This window comes from Bactrocera neohumeralis, chromosome 5 (genome assembly GCF_024586455.1).
Source record: "Bactrocera neohumeralis isolate Rockhampton chromosome 5, APGP_CSIRO_Bneo_wtdbg2-racon-allhic-juicebox.fasta_v2, whole genome shotgun sequence".
Taxonomy (NCBI): Eukaryota; Metazoa; Arthropoda; class Insecta; order Diptera; family Tephritidae; genus Bactrocera; species Bactrocera neohumeralis.
In genome coordinates this window covers 6725966-6739918 of record NC_065922.1, presented here as the reverse complement: position 1 = coordinate 6739918, position 13953 = coordinate 6725966, and positions in this window count along the sequence as shown.

The following is a 13953-nucleotide window of genomic DNA, read 5'->3' as shown; positions in this document are numbered from 1 at the left end:
TGATATTGTTATTGGTCTCGGTCTTGGTCTTGTTCTTGATCTTTCTCCTGGTGTTGGTCTTGGTTTTGGTCTTGATATTCCTCTCCGTCTTGATCTGGGCCTATGTCTTACTTTTTTAGTTGCTATACTCACAGAGACATCATGTTCTTTGCTCGAGTGGTTTATGTGGGCTGAAAAAATCGTCATTTCCCTATCTGTTTATCAGATATCTGTTCGAAAAGACCCAGAGAACTCAACGATTGCCTCCAACGAAATATCCCCTGCGAAATGAATTTGCCTTGCGACACTGTCCGCACACATACCTCGAAACAACTACATGCATCGCGGCTCTTACGCACAATGTAGAGTCGCAAGCGTGTGTTCTTGCAGTCTACGAACGCGAGTGTTCCGTAAACCTGTGGGAAATTTCGCATGGCATCCATGCATGTTGCATGTGTGTAAAAATGGCTGAGTGATGTGCGACCCCACGTTGTCTTCGCGTTGCACTTGCACTTGCAGAATTGGCCATGGCTGCCACATGCTTGTCACCGTTGCATGCTTCACCTTGCACCCCGCTAAGTGCATAATTCAAGCGCTGTGTAAGTGTTTTTGTTGTTGCAAGCTCTTTTTGCTTACGACTTGGCACTGTTGCTTGCAGTCACTGCAGTCTTGCCACTGCACTCTTCCCAGCCTCATCTTTTAACATGTATTTTTCTTCTCTTTATTCCTCTTTACCGTCACTTCTGTGTTTTGCTTGCGTCTGTCTTTTGTTTTTCTCCTCTCCTGCCTTTATTGCCATTGTTGCATCGTAAAGAGATAATAATTTAATGCAATCAGCGTTGCACGGCGCAGCGCAGTCTGTGACGCGACATGTCGTAGCCACGCCCATTGTTGGTTTTTGTAATCTAAACGTGGTGGATGTGGAAAATGACGGCGCTGAGCTGTTGGCGTGCGAATGATAGAGTGGAGGCGACAGGTGTGTGGCTAATAAAGATTATGAGTATTTAACACGCTCTCAGGGGCTTTCGGCGGTATGAAGGCAGGAGTGAGACATAAGGCTGCGTTTTTCCGCTACTTTGACTTGTTTAAATGTCTTTTATGAGAAATTTTATTATGTGTTAATTAGCAGGCGAGTTAGGTCGACACATATGATGGGAAGATTTACAACAAGTTGAAGTAAATACACTTAATTTCAACATGCCATGTAAATTCCATACTGAGGCCAAGATCAAGACGGAAGGGAATATGAATACCAAACCCAAGCCAAACACCGATCGTAAAATCATGAAAAAGATCGAGACCAAGACCAAGAAGAAGAACAAGATAAAAACCAAGACCATAAACAATACCGAGAGAAAGACCAATACTAAGATTAAGATCAAAATAAAGACTAAAACCAAGACCAAGGTTAAATCCAGCACCATTATAAAGGCCAATCGCAAACCTAGTAGTAAGAGGAATAAAACAAAGGCCGAGATTGAGACTGAGACTGAGAGCAACAACAAGAGCAAGATCAAAACTAAGACAAAGACCAATATCAATATAAAGGCCAAGATGAAGACCAAGAACAATATCAAGACAGAGACGAAGACCAATTACAAGACCAAGACCAAGACCAAGACCAAGACCAAGACCAAGACCAAGACCAAGACCAAGACCAAGACCAAGACCAAGACCAAGACCAAGACCAAGACCAAGACCAAGACCAAGACCAAGACCAAGATCAAGACCAAGACCAAGACCAAGACCAAGACCAAGACTAAGGCCAAGCCCAATAAGTAAGACTAAGGTTAACACGAACACTGAGACTGAGACCGAGACCAAAACCAAGATTAAGACCAAGACTAAAACTAATAGTCAGTCCAAGAGTTTTCCACCAACCAACATTTTATTGAAAAATTTTTTAATATCTAACATTTTAATACTCTAAACAATGTATATTAAGTGCACAAAGTCTTTAACTTCGAGTCAAATGGACTCAACCATTGCAGACGAGGAGCTGTCAAATATATGCCCAGCATGCAATGAGTCCATGCATGACACTGGCCACCCCTTTGCATGCTTTCCGAACTATTTCCAGCGAAGCAGCTGAAGTACTAGCTGGTATGCCGTCCATAGACATCCAGGGATACGAATTCGCGAGATTATATGAGCTACCCGCGCCAATCACAGAAATCAAAAAAAGAGAGGAGAGAACGAAGAGCATAATTATATGGCAGCAACGGTGGCAAACCTCAACCAAAGGACGGTGGACCCACAGACTTATACCAGACATCCATATGTGGATAACTAGACAACATGGGGACCTGGATTTCCACCTGACCCAAATATTAAGCGGGCATTGGTGCATCAAAAGCTACCTATACAAATTTCAAAATGACGTCAGTCCGCATTGTTCGATGTGTGTTCGGTGTTTTTCATTTTCCACGGTTTCGAAACTCTGAAAAATTAGAAGCTGCACTAGGTGGTAGCTTAACGGTGGAAATTTTGACTAATTTATGTGTCAGTCCTCTGACAAGTGGAAAGCTGTTCGCGAAGCGGCAACTTCCATCATGGCTAAATTAAGACAGTTACAGCAGAATAGGCATCAGTCCGTCCGTGCCATAGAGGAGACGTAAAATGTTTTGTCACTCCTATGAAGTAATACCTTATCTGGTGGTTCCGTGGGAGAGTCTTGAGTTGGAAGTAGGCTAGGTTTAGCGGATTAAAGTTCCGCACTTCGGCTGTCGATGCTTCCTCCTACTATAAAAAAAACCCCTTTGCATGCCCTACTAACGCTACTCATCTAAAACCCTTATCCTTCTGGTCCGACTCCGTCAAAAAAGCACGCTTCGTGGGCCTGCCGTTGGAGGACGTCCACGACAACTTATGTAATCCTTACCATCCTAACAGGGATTAGTACTCGTTACAACAACAAGTGCTCAGCGAAATTTGTACCACACAGAAGGAAGCTACGGTGACTCTACAAAAAAATGTAATCATGCCTATTGCGAGACCCCCCGTTTTTGGGATATAGTAGATCTAAAATTTCGCATCCATTAACATTGAAGTTAACGTTTTTTCTTGTTCGTGTATTTTTACGGTAAGTACATTTATTGCCATACATTTGAAAGCTCATGTAATTTTGTAAATCTACACCGAAATCCGAACCGTAACTAGAGAAAATCAAGTTAATTTCATTTGGGACTTGATGCTTCCATAATGCCGGCGCCGATGACAAGAGACCAACTCAATTCGTCCTTAATAAATCGACACATTGGCATTGGTGGGCCATAAAATCAGGAAAAATGCAATAAATTTTCCAGCAACAACAACAGAAGCAGAAATCAAAGTAAACACCAGTAAAATAGCGATGAAACAGAAATCAAAGAATTGCAAACTTCCCCTTCAAATATTCATAAATCATTTATAAGTGTGTCGAACTCAGAGATGCCTACGCTCACATGCCGGCAATAAATATTACAAAAATAGAAAGAACAACAACAATGAGTGCATATGTACAGATGGAAAAGGAAGATAAATATTCCCGAAGCGTTAAAATATTTCCGTAACCAATTTCGCAAAAATAACGGAATCCTCCGTAAAAAAAAAGAAACAAGTGACTCGCAAGCGCAATTGAGGCAAAAAAGGCATTTAAGGGTTCAACTCCACCCCTGCTTGACAATTTTCGATTTTATTTGATTTTTTACTTGCTTTTTTTTGTTGTTGTTTTTTTTTAATTTTATTTTAGCGGCTGTCTTGCGGAATCGGCCACTAAGGGCCCATCACAAAAGTTTTATGCGCTGTTTCATTTATTTACAATCAGAAGCTGGCTAAATACAGCGGCGCTCAGTGCCATTGATGTCAAGTCAGCACCCGCCGCACAATTGACGGCTACCCTCCCCTGTCGGCAAATACGAGCGCTTGCGAACTGCTGACTTTTGATTTGCCAGAGCTTGGGAAAAATGGAACCCTTTTTAAAATTCAATAAATTATTGCCAAATTGACTTTCAGGCAGCGCAATTTTATTGCTTCCATGCACTCGTCCTTCTGTTTGCGTCCTTCGCGCACATCTACACGCAGTGCAATCATTGACTTGTTGGCGTATTCAATGGTTCACTCATATGTATGTGTGTATGGGTGTATGAGTGTGCATGAGTGTCTGTGTGTATGAGAGGGGACATACATAGACTGTGTCGTCTGTCACAGCCGACGCCCAAAAGTTTAAAACGCCCGGTGTTGTTAAGCCTATCCTAATGCGCTTTGAATTACGCTCATCCCATATTCTCTCACTTATGCCGTTAAATATATACAAATATTTATTAACAAACCACCACATTACATTTCGGCATCCCAGAACACGGTAATTATATACTTCTTACTATGCTTTGCTTCAGATTTGCGGGTTCATCTGCACTTCAAATAAATATTCATATTTGCTTTTGCTGATTGACTCTAACACCCCCGCTCGTGCATGGTTCCATCGACATTCTTCAAATATTCTGCATCTTTGACTTCGTGCGCAAATAAAAATTCATAAATTTTCGATTAAATCAACAGAAGCGATCCGAAAAGTCCGTGAATGCACTATTGTCAAAGGTCGATAGGAAATTGAGTAGTCTTCGGATATGTGGAGGCTACTTGTGTTGTGGAAAAATATGTCGCATGAGTATAAATTGAATATAGAAACGGAGCAGTTGATGTGGAAAATGATGGTAGTATTTCCAGTCCCAATAAATCATGAGAAATGCCTTCGAAGTTCTTAAAATTTGGCAGAAGATGATACAAGACTCTTATATTATATATTTCTTTGATTGCCGATTGCTGAAAAATCGATACCGATTGTCTAGAAATACTATCGATCTCAAGGGATTTTGTTCATTTTCCAGCATTCCTGAACGTGGAACCAAGGGCTGATCGGAAGTAATTGAGTAATCGACGTAGTCAACAATGATTCACCCCAAGTTGTTCACAAGAGCTCAGAGGTGGCTTATCTTGAGGCCTGTACATGATCTGCTCTTCTCATGTAAAGGTCGCAGAACTGGATTCTAAGCCTTGCAAATCATTATAACTCTATTATTTATACCCCTAAATCTTCTACTCTGATTTTTGTTGGCTGTTGATTTTATTGTCGATAATTTCCTACCGCACCACTTGAGCACTCGTGCAGTCACTCGAACTGTGTGTAGGCGAAATCGAATATTAAAATCAAATAAATTTCCAATGAGTTACACAAACTCAGCGAGCGAAAACAAAAAACTTTTAAATTACAACAAAAAAGTTGGCAAAATTCGAGAAAAAGTACACGTTGTGACTTCGAAGGATGTTCGAGAAAGGATACTTGTCAGCTTCACGATCTGTTGAGTAAAGTGAATGACTAAGTGAATGAATGGCAAATGTGCGCCAATCTAATGTCACTTCGCCCGGCGGCGTCCATCACTCAAGTGAAACGGTCGGCGCTTCTGATTTGTTGCTCTTCGTGCCGCAGTTTCCGCTTCTCGCCCTTTTAGGTTCATTGGCTACGCTATTCATTTCATTTACAATTTTTTATAGCTTTTAGTACGGGCTGGAGTTTCTTTTAGAATTTTAACGTTTTTTGCGCTTTCTTTCTTTGCGTTTCTTCGCAAACTTTTTCCTTGCTTTGCTTGTCAAATTGGCTTTTTAATAACTTATGGCCACACTTGGTTACATCCTTTGATTTTGGCCAAACCTTTGACATCTGCATTGATGTTGGGCCATGGGAAATGGACATGCATTAAATATTTACAATCAATTCATATGCCCATTCAATGAGCAGGGCAGCGCTGCTGTGTGTGCCTGTATATGCGCCTCTGCATATTTGAGTTGGAGCAGTTGGGCAAGTCAAGAATTTCCTGCACTCAGCGTTCATTTTCCACTTCATTACCTCACATTTGATGGAAATGTCTACGATTTTAGTAGGGTTGGTGGAGGCAAGCGCGTCAATAGCTGAATTGCACTAGTTTTGTACATTTATTTTGCGACTGTGATGTTTTTGGTTGCTAAAACCGAAAACTAATGTAAAAATCTCCTAACACATAGGCTTTTTTGTGTTGAAGTCAAGAGGTGTAGGGGTCAAACCTTCACTCAAATTCGTAATGAGAACACCTCAAATACCCCACAGACCTCTTCACTTTACATATTTTTGATTGGTACAAATTATTTAAAAAGTATTGAGAACGCATTGACGAACGGCCATCAAAATCAACTGATGATCAACACGTCAATAAAATAAATGAATTTGTGCTTGGGAATCGACGATTAACAGTCAGAGATCTTACTGGCATAGTTGGAATATCGGAAGGATCAGTGAAACCCATTTTGAAAGATCATCTGGGCCAATGAAAAGGGAAAGCACGTTATAAAATCACTAAATTTTTTCAAAAAACCAGCGTCGCGTTAACGTCTGTGAAACACTTCTTCCGAGGATGTAATGCAACGTATTATTACTGGTGATGAATTTTGAATCTATGCTTACCACCCGGATACAGACGATCAACCAGCCGAATATCATGGATAAGGTGAGCCGAAACCGTAAAAACTACGCCAAAGCAGGTCAAAATTCGAGATAATGTTGACAGTTTCCTTCGATTATTGAAATGAGGTCCGATTCCTTCCGACCGGCAAAACTGTCAACAAGGAATACTATTCGAGTATTATGCGTCGTTTTCGCCAAGCTGTTCGAAAAAGAGACCGGAATTATAGACCGACAACTTTTGGTTTCTGCTCCACGACAGTGCACCGTTACAAACAGCATTGAGTGAGTTCGATAAACTTTTAGCCAAAATCGTGCAGCACTACCATATTAGCCTGATTTAACTACGTGTGACTTCTTGGGGGAAACAGTGTTGAGTCAGTTGAAGCCATTAAACGTGAATCGCTGTGTGCTTTGAAGGCTATTCGGAAAATTGACTTTAACAACTGTTTCGAGGACTGGATAAAACCATGGCCCACGGGCAATGTGGTCAACGGGGATTACTTTGAGGGGAACGACATAGGTTTTGAAGAATAAATTAAGAGTTTTAAAATTATGAACAAAGTTTTACTATTTTTGGTTATAGTAGTATACCTACTTTTACTTAGTACTGTAGAAATCATTATAGATAACAAATATTCATATTTGTGTGAAAAAAATTCATTATGGCAACACTGGTATCAAATTTCAATTAAGCTACAAACAATTAATGACTTTCCGTATTTTCTTCTTACAGAATAAGTAAATAAATTCTAGCGTCTTAACAGATTGTGACTATAAAGCATGTACTCCGACTACTGATCTGTGAAATCTGTGCAGTCAACAGTAAAAAATTGAAAAAACTGTCCTAATTGTTTTATTTAATGAGTGCTCGTTCACTTAAAGCAATTTACATTGTTTGAGTAATATACTTGAACACTTACTATTGACAATTACATATTTGCAACAGTGCATATACATTAAGGTAGTTCTTAAATGTAATCTGGCGATTTCTGCGGTATTTATCTATGTATTTCACCTCATCAAATTTGACACGGACTAGTCGACTTAAACTGAAATCAATAAAAGAAAAGTTTCCTGGATTGGTAAGACCTTTTTGGTATTCGTGTATAGTTTTATCTCTTTATGTCAATTACTATGTGTTTGTCAGCTGTTTGTTAATTAAGCGAAGAATTTGTCTGACGATTTTTTCTCAAGTCGAGTAACGACTTTGCTTGAAATTTTGTGTTTCAAATTGAATACGGAATTGTTGAAAATATTGCAGAAGTGTTTTGGAGAGTCGTACTTTATCCCGAACACAAATATGCGTGTTATTCCTTCACCTTTGTTAATGACGAAGCTTAATAAAAATCTGACAACACAAAACGTCGAATGAATAGTATGACAAGTTTTTCGTGCTTGATTTACGCTCGAAATTATGCCACAAAGGTTAACTTCCTTTAATACAAATGTTAATTTTCTTTGATTAAAAAGGACAATGAGCTGTTTATGAGAGTTTCAAACTCGCATAGCTTCCGTCTGTCACCTACAAATTTGGATCTGATTAAGTGCGCAGTTAATCCGGATTAACGCTGCCGTCTGTCAAGGCTATAAAATGTCTTCTGACGCATGCGCAATAGTGTTATGATTCTTTCTTATTGGAGAAATTATTTTTATCGAGTTAAAAAAGCTGTAAGCTTTTCTGTTTTTATTTTACAAGAGACCAGAAGCTAGTAGGGAAATGGCGGATCGGAGACAGTTGCTACAAAATACAGGGTGCCGCACGAATCGTGCTACAAAAACAAACCGTAACAACTTTTTTTTACAACCAATGCATTACATTTATTTAGTTATTATAGTATAGCAAAACTTATTTTGTTTAACATAGTTATTTGTTTTTAAAAAACTATGGACCATAGATAAGCTCCGCGCTCATTTGCGTGGCAACACCCAATAAAAAATTATTCATTGCGGCCAGAACGATTGAAGTCGGGACTGCTTCAATTATCGCTTTAATGGACTGCTTCAATTCACTGAGATTTCTGGGTTCTGTTTTGTATACCTCTTGCCTGACATGACCCAATAAAAAAAGTGCAGTCGAGCATTTCTTTTTGAATTTTCGTTGGCGCTCCGCAATAATCGATCTGGCTATTTGTGCAGTTGCTCCATCTTGCTGGAATCAAAAAAATCTTTTGATAAAAAAACTTATTCAACATATTTAAATAACGGTGCCAATTGACAGTTACTGTAAAACCGTTTTCTTCAAAGAAGTATGGATCGACAAGATACCTTGATGAAACTGCGCACCACACAGTGACTCGTTCTGGGTGAAGTTCCGGTTCGTGATTTATTTCTGGATCTGATTTGCTCCATATATGGAAATTTTGCTTGTTTAAATTTCCGTTTAGATCTAAATGGGCATCATGAAACTTAAACAGGAAATTTACCTAGTTATTGTCTTCTTCGGCCATTCATTCGGAGTTGGCATTATGGCTTATATCTGTTTCCATTTTGCCAAAAAATAATAGGCGAATATATGGACTATGTACAAAAACAGATTTAAGCCATAATGCCAGCTCCAATATGCACTAACAAGTTGCGTGTCGATAATCTTGAATTTGCCGAATTGACGTTGCCACAAGCTCGATTGCACTATCCAAACCCACTTTTCTGTATAAGCATTCATTATTGGATAATATTTGACTGAACAGGCCACGTCTAGCACTCAGTGAGGAAAATAAAGAAGCCGTAGTTAAGAGTGTACACGAAGACCGTGGAGCGTCGTTTCTGCGCCGTTAACAGCAACATGGACTGACGTATGGAACGACCTGGTGCATTTTACGTCGCGATTGAAAGCGTACAAAATTCGGCTTGTACAAGAACTCAAACCATTCGATCTTTCCAAGCGACACCGGTTCGCTCTGGAGGCTCTTGAAATGTCCAAGAAAACCCGTCACGAAAACGAGTCATCAAAAATTTGTCTCAGCGATGGATGGATGGTTTGTGGTTCAACATTTCAAAAGCGATTTCTTCAAAAAATAAATGGTAAAGAATGTTCTTTTGGAATGATAATAAATAAATTTGAGTTTTCTGTGTTTTCCCTATACGACTGTTTGTATTGAAGGTATGTCTAAGGGAGCACAAAAATCGAAGAGCTTTAACTTTTGGCCAGCTGGACCAAGCTAGACATAAATTATTATTACTATTCGTTTTTAAAACTTTTATAGTATTGATTGTGGAGATAAGAAACAGAAAAATAGTTTCTCAAACTTAATTTAGTACCACCCTAATATAACAAATATTTATGCAAAAAACAAATCCATAATAGCATTTGAGTCATTGAGTGTGAAATTGTAATGAAGTCGAGTGTCTTTTACTTTGAACATAAATTTCGAAAGAATTCTTCAATTTTGTAATGCAATTTCCTAATGACGATGGCAGTAAATTATAATTTTTAAATAAATTTTAAATTAAATAGTTTTTGATTATCTACACTAAATTCGAGGCTTATTTGTAGACCAGAAGAATGCCAAACTGACAGCCAAAATGAGTATATATAACTACTGCCTAAGTAGATACCGTTATAGACGTATGAAACATTTCTAGTGTGTAACAAATAAGAACTGATTTATTTCGCAAAAGTTTTGCGATGCCCACAACAAATGCAATTGTTGTGATTCTTGTGTTTGTTGTTCATAGTTTTATTGCTGGTTGAGTTTGCTGCAATTTAATTGCTTTTTAGAGTCCCGACGAGATATTCGTTTTCTTCATTTGGAATTTGCGCAAAGTATAAGTATAGAAGCACATAAGTATTCACATAAGTGTGCATGCATGTATGTGTGCATGAGAATTTCTAGGTGGTATTGTTCTTAGGAAGTTACATTTCCCGGCTTTTGTTGTTATTTTGCAACTGTACTTGTTGTGTGTTGTTGTTTTTGCATTCGGCCACAAAAACCACTCCCAGCAACGTAATAAAGCACTTGTTTCAATTTCAACTTTTTAAGATACTATCGTAAATAGCCACATGCGCATGCGTAAGCACTCATACATACACACATACAAACACACACATACGCGTTAACCCACTCACTTACATCACTGTTTAGAATATATTCATGCACACATATTCACAAACGATTATGGCCGCATCCTTGCCCATTCGTGTTGCAGTGAGCATCCTTGCAAGGCTGTTTGCCGGCAACACACACACACACAGATATGAGCAGCTGTGAGTGTATGAGTGCACTTGTGTTTAGTCTTTTCACTGCCTTCATTGGTGATTTTTTACCAGCGCTTCACTTTGCATCACTACCGCTTGTAGAACACTTGCGTGAGCACTCTCATACGCGTCCTTCATCTACGTACCCACTAAGGAGAGTAGGCACTCATATGGACTCTCAGTGTGAGCGTATGCATTCGCTCACCACTCGCCAGCCAAGTTCAAGCACTCCTTTTGACCATTGGACCGACCTTTTCACACTGCATTCATTTCTTTGGCTCGACTTGTTTGTGAGTTTACTTGCAAATTTATTGCACTCGAACAAGCTTGAGTATTTAGTGTTCACAAATTTGAACAGACGATTTGTGCGCCTCTTCTTTTTTAATGCGCAGACCCTGTAGGGATTCAAAAAGGTTTCACATTACCATTAGTTACCATGAAACAAGAAAAAATTATAACTTCGGTTGTATTGGTCGGATTATACTTGTATGGCAATTATATCCGATAGGATTCCGATCTGAGCAACTTCTTCCTAGATTGTATCTTCGCTAATAATCCATGCTCAATTAAGTATATGTATATATCTTGCCAAATTAACAAGTCGGATATCTCAACAACTGAGAGAATATACACATATGTATATTCAACAAAAATACGAATAAAACAGCATAATTTTAAGAAGACTCTCTATTACTTAGGCAATCATACTTCTAGATCAAACAGACAAATTTAAACGCAACAAGAGATTGCTTTATTTCGTTGGTATTTTTTAGTGAAAACGCAGGAAATCTAAAAGTCCATTTTAAAACAGGTCAATTGAAAAGCCATCGGCCTAGCATATGGCGCAAGTAGAATTCAATTCACATTATCTTCGAAAATCAACCATCAAGGGATGGTATGCTAAGTTTAGACGTGCTGAAGTGATCATCGAAGACGGCGAACGCAGTGGACGTCTAAAGGAAATTGCTACCCACGAAGACTTCAAAAAACTCCACAAAATAATTTTGAATGACTGTAAAGTGAAGTAGTATGGGACAACATGCGCTCTAAAGATATCAACTGAATGTGTACATCATATCATTCACGAATATTTGGGTATGAGAGAGCTTTGTGCAAAGTTGGTGCCGCGCGAGTTCACTTGTCACCAAAAACAACGATGAGTTGATGATTCGGAGAAATGTTTGGTGATGTTCGAACGTAATAAACCCGAGTTTTTGATTTGTTATGTGGCAATAGTTGAAACATGGCTCCACCATTTCGCATCGAAGACCAATCGACAGTTACCCGAGTGGACTGCACACGTTAAACCTGCTCCAAAGCGTGGATAAAAGCAACAGTCGGCTGGCAAGGTTATGACATCTGTATTTTGGGTAGCGCATGGAAAAATTTTTATTGACTACCTGAAAAATGGAAGGAGCATCAATAGCATTATAGTATCGTTTGAAGGAAAAAATCGCTTAAAACGGCCGTTTTTGAAGGAAAAGTTATTGCTGTTTCGCCAAGACAATACACGAAGTCACAAGTCAGAGAAAACGATTGCAAAAATCTATGAATTGGGCTTCGAATTGCTTTTGCATCCAACGTATTCTCTACATCAAGCCCCCAGCGACTATTTCCTGTTCTTAGATCTCAAAGTAATGCTCGCTGGGAAGGAATTTTCCTCGAATGAAGAGCTGCTCGCCGAATTTGAGGTCTATTTTGAAGCAAAGAACAAATCGAACCAGAAATATGTTATCGAAAAGTTGGAACCGCTATAACTAGTGTATCAACCTTGAAGAGAACTATGTTGAATAAAGAAAAAACGAATTGTACTAAAAAATATGTTTTACTATGGTAGTTTGAGAACTTTTCAATTAACCTCATTGAAATTATATACGTTCTCTCATTGCCCTTCAAGTAGATCTTGCAGAGTTCTTATAATGTTTAACAAGTTTCTGGCTTGCTTCCCGTCGGCTCCCGAACCCATTTGTATGACCTTCCGAACAAACTTAGTGTTCTTCCAATCTCTTTTACCTTGTTGGAGACTGTATAAGGTATAATGTTGTGTTTGATTAACTTTAATATATTTTTTTAACTGTTAACATGTTTCGAAATTTTATGCATTTTCGGAAGGTTTTTCGAGCAGTTCGTATTAAATCTCTTCTTCTTATTCATTTTTAACATTTTTTAACATTATTCAATCAGTGTAAAACTCGTTTGGTTTCTCGGCGAAAAACTACGACAAGTAATTTCCAAAGGCTTCTCTTGAAGCCAACTGCATTAAGGGAGTTCTGCATGGTAGTCTGATGGTACGAGATCAGGGCTATATGTTGGATGCATCGAAACTTCCTAGACAAGCTCCTCCAGGTTTCGCTGAGTCAGCAAAGATGTGTGTGGTCTTGCGTTGTCCTGATGAAAGACGAAGCCTTTTCTGTTGATCAGTTCTGGTCTTGTTTGGTTCAATCTCATCAGTTGTTGACAGTAAAATGTAGAATCAATCGTTCGTACTGGAGCAGCTCATAATTGATGATTCCTTTCCAATCCCACCAAACATGGTTATGCTTAGCCTTTTGAGGCGTCAATCCTGGCTTTGCGACCATTTGTTGAGGTTCACCACGCTTGTACCATGATCTTTTTCGAACATTATTGTCGTATTTGATCCACTTTTCGTCTCCTGTTACCATTCGCTTCAGAAATGGTTCGATTTCATTTTGTTTCAGTAAATAATCGCAGATATTTATTCGGTCCATTAAACTTTTCACAGACAATTCATGTCTTACCCAAACAACGAGCTTATTTTTGTAGCCAGCCTTTTTTAAATGGTTCAAAACCATTTGATGATGAATGTTAAGTTCCTTAGCGATGTAATGGCTGCTTATGTGACGGTCCTGGTCAATCTTTTCCATAATTTCATCGACTTTTTCAACTATAGGTCGACCAAAGCGAGGTGCATCTTTCACATCGAAATTTCCAGCACGGAAGCGAGCGAACCATTGTTGTGCTACACGAACTGATACAGCATTGTCTCCGTAAACTTCACAAATTTCATTGATGGCTTGCGTGGCATTCTTCATTCCTTTATACAATAATTACTAAATATAGCGAATTTCTTCATAATTTTCACTCATTTTTGAACAGCTGTAACTTTTTTTTCAACTTCCCCGAATTTAATTTTTTCTGGTTAAATGAAGCTTAAAATCTCACCTTTCCAACACTATATGGTATGACACAATGTGATTGGTAGCACTGGAGATATACGACTGCAACGACATCTATTGACAAAATACGAAAAGACTTTTTCGACTACCCAATATAATAGTGTAAA